General features: G+C 41.7%; 1 pseudogene; it reads left to right on the top strand.

Annotated features, from left to right (window-relative positions):
- Positions 1 to 1,391: 1,391 nt before the first annotated feature.
- Positions 1,392 to 1,825, top strand: LOC531631 (small ribosomal subunit protein eS25-like; annotated as a pseudogene).
- The last annotated feature ends 2,047 nt before the right edge of the window (positions 1,826 to 3,872 follow it).

Raw genomic sequence — 3,872 nt, 5'->3', positions numbered from 1 at the left:
ATTAATGTCGTATTCTTTGATACCTCAGGGGGCGGGGCGGAAAAAGAGTCCCACCAACGTAACCTATTTACTTTCTTAAAGGGCTGCATTTATGGAATTCCTCCTTTCACCAAAGTGTAGAAATACCTGCTGGTGTTTACACTGCAACTTGAATTGGAGGTTGAGTGTATATGGTGGGTGTTCTGGGGTGTTGCCTCATCTCCCTTTGGGACCAATGCATTCATTGCTCCAGGGGATGCTGATATTGTCTGCTGATGGCTCACAGGTGGGTTCCTCCCCCCGCATTACCCTCAGCTGAAGAGAGCTGCTCAAACCTATTCCCCCTCCCTGGGGTGGGGCAACTCATTCCCAGTGACTGGTCGTTGCAAGTGTTGTAAAGTAGGAGCATAGAGGCCTGGCTCCATGGCCTCCACTTGGGGTAGCTCTCATGGTCTTTCCTGACTGCAGATTTCCCCATGAGGTTGGCTGAGAACTCTGGAAACAACATTGGCCTTTTGTCCCATGTGTTGTCATCACTGTCTCCATGGGTATTGATCCTGAATTGCTTTACCCACTAGACTAAGGTTTCCCCAAGTAGAAGGTATGTACCTCAGGTAATGTACACAGTAACCTACTGGAGACCAAAGGATAAATTAGAACTTCTATTTATATGTTTATATCTGGAGAATGGGAGTTGCCAAAGTAGATTGGTGCTTTTTCACTTTTAGCATCCTGGGACCTTTTGCTATGAATATGTGCCCAGGTAAATAACTCTAGTTGTGTCTAACTCTTTGTGACCCTGTGAACTGCAGCACAATAGGCCTCTTTGTCCCTCACCGTCTCCTAGAGTTTGCCCAAGTTCATGTCCATTGAATGGGTGATGCCATCCAGCCATCTCATCCTATGTCACCCTCTTTTCCTTTTGCCTTAAATATTCCCCCACATCAGGGTCTTTTCCAATGAGTGGGCTCTTTGCATCTGGTGGCCAAAGTATTGGAGCTCCAGCTTCAGAATCAGTCCTTCCAATGAATATTCAGGATTGATTTCCTTTAGGATTGACTGGTTTGGTTTCCTTAACTGGCTCTATAGATTATATTAAACTAGAATGAGAATCTCTCCAATGTTTCATAGTGTGACAGTGACGTGGTGGTTCACCAGTCATCTGATGGGAAATCATGAACAGTCAAAAGCAAAGAAGAGTTTTGTGTTTTTCCTTTATGAAAAGCAAGTGTTCTGTGTTTACTGATGTTCCTGGGAAAACATGTCTGTCAGCAGCATACTGCTCATCCAATATTAAAAAACAAAAACCAAAAGCTGTTCAGTCTACCCTTTGATTAAAAGGGGGAAATTTGCCTTTTTGTCCAGCATCTTAGTGAGGTGGCATTGGTTGCAGATCTTATCCTAGCTTCGCTATGCCGCCCAAGAATGACAAGAAGAAAGATGCTGGAAAGTCGGCCAAGAAAGACAAATATCCAGTAAGCAAATCTGGGGGCAAGGCCAAAATGAAGAAGTGGTCCAAAGGCAGAGTTCGGGACAAACTCAATAATCTAGTGTTGTTTAACAAAGCAACATATTACAAACTCTGTAAAGAGGTTCCCAACTATAAGCTTATACCTCCAGCTGTCATCTCTGAGAGACTGGAGATCCATGGTTCCCTGGCTAGGGCAGCCCTTCAGGAACTCCTTAGTAAAGGATTTATTAACTAGTTTCAAAGCACGGAGCTTAAGTAATTTACACCAGACACACCAAGGGTGGAGATGCATGAACAGGTCCCACCAGCTGTACATTTTGAAAAATAAAACTTTATTAAATAAAAGGGGGGAAGATTTAACAATGATTGAGAAAATAACTCCCATTTTCAAAAGAACTCATGCTCTGGGGGGAAATATTTTGAAAATGGTATTTAGAGACAATGCCATCAGTACTTGATATTTTTGGTCACTGTGTATAAAATGTGATACTTATTTTTAAAAACCCTTTATCTATGTACTTACGCTTAGAAACAATATTTCATAATCTGTTTAATAATCTTAAATATAAAGAGGTTTGGTGGTGGTGTTGATTTAGTCACTAAGTTGTGTACGACTCTTTGCAACCCCATGGACTGTAGCCTGCCAGGCTCCTCTATCCATAGGATTTCCAAGGCAAGAATACTAAAGTGGGGTGCCATTTCCTTCTCTAGAAAAGGATCTTCCCAACCCAGGGATCTAACCCAGGTCTCCTGCACTGCAGGTGGATTCTTTACTGCTGAGCCACATGGACTTTTAAATCAATTTTTGCCCTCAAATATAAAATGATGATATTAATAGAACATCTTCTAGTTAGTTTGCTGCAGCAACCACTGGTTGATCAAGAAAGATGAAATTTTACTAGTCAAATTTTACTAGCTCAAAAATCTTTGCAAAATGGGAGGCAGAATTGAAAACGAATATCATAATGTAGCCAGCATAGAAAACATTGTAGTCCGTTAATTGGACTAATGAGTCTTCAGGAGCTATCTTGGTTAGCTGTAAGGGTTATTGAAACCAAGTATTGAAATCTTTGAACTTAAAACCAATATGTGCCACGCTACAAAACGGAAGCAGCATTTTAAAAGCAAGAAAGTATGTTCAATCACATTCCTCTAACTAAAAATGCATCATTATTATTATTCCTTATTTTGGTGAGATTGAAATCTTTGTATCATTAATAAGAAGTGAAAGTGAAAGTGAAGTTGCTCAGTCGTGTCCAAAACTTTGCGACCCTGTGGACTGTAGCCTACTAGGTTTCTCTGTCCATGGGGTTCTCCGGGCAAGAATACTGGAAATGGCAGCCCCATTTCCTTTTCCAGGGAATCTTCCCGAGCCACCAGGGAAGCCCTAATAAGAAGTAAAGCTAACTTATTCATAACTTATATACTTATATATAATAGAAATAAAAATACATGTATTGAAGCTGCCTGTTCAAACATACATATTTTTTCCTGTATGCAAACAAGAAAATTTGGAGTCTGCTGTGCCCTACTAAGGGATTCCCAGATGGCTCACAGGGTAAAGAATCTACTTGCCAATGCAGGAGACTCAAGAGACTGGGTTTAATCACTGGGTTGGTAAGATTCCCTGGAGCAGGAAATGGCAACCCACTCCAATATTCTTGCCTGGGGAACCCCATGGGCAGAGGAGCCTGGTGGTCTATAGTCCATGGAGTCACAAAGAGTCACACATGACTGAGCACACACACAAAATAAAATGCTCTACTAAGAGCTTCCCAAATCTTTTTCAATATTCTATCTTCAATGCTTAACAAATAGTAGATGTCACTGAAATGATTAATTAAATAGAGTGGCAGGTTAAAGCAACTGATGGATGAACTGGATGGATAGATGGACATAGAGGAAGGGACACATTGATAGATGGCAGCGCTGTGCTAGTTAGTAGCAACGGACGCAAAAGCAATGTCAGTCCTGGCACATCTGCCCATGCCAGCTTACCATCCAGCCCGGGAGACAAGCACGCTCGCAGGCGGTAGTCCAGCAAAAGCACAAGGTACTTGGTGATTAAAGGCCAAGTTAGGTAGAACCACATAGATGCATTAAGTTATGGTGTTTCATTCCATGAACCTGGAGCAAGCAGATCAGGGTTGAAGGCTGTCCTCTTCCGCTCTCCAACTCTATATACCAACGACTGCATAGCCCTGTGAGCGTTAGTGGCACTAATCAACCCCCCATTTTGAGAAAGTAACTTTCTTACTTAAGAAATATTTTCTAGTTGCAGCTTTCATCAGTTCCGTTTTTTGGTGTGAGAGTTTTCCTTCTAAAACTATAATTACAGCTTCAAGTCTGGGAATGCCTACAGAGGACCCCTGTAAATTCTTATGGAGACATTGTAACAAAAGGAAGGAAAAAGGCCAAAACC

This window comes from Bos taurus, chromosome 14 (genome assembly GCF_002263795.3).
Source record: "Bos taurus isolate L1 Dominette 01449 registration number 42190680 breed Hereford chromosome 14, ARS-UCD2.0, whole genome shotgun sequence".
Taxonomy (NCBI): Eukaryota; Metazoa; Chordata; class Mammalia; order Artiodactyla; family Bovidae; genus Bos; species Bos taurus.
Note: the sequence above shows the minus strand (reverse complement) of the source record. Positions and strands in the feature narration are given on the sequence as shown.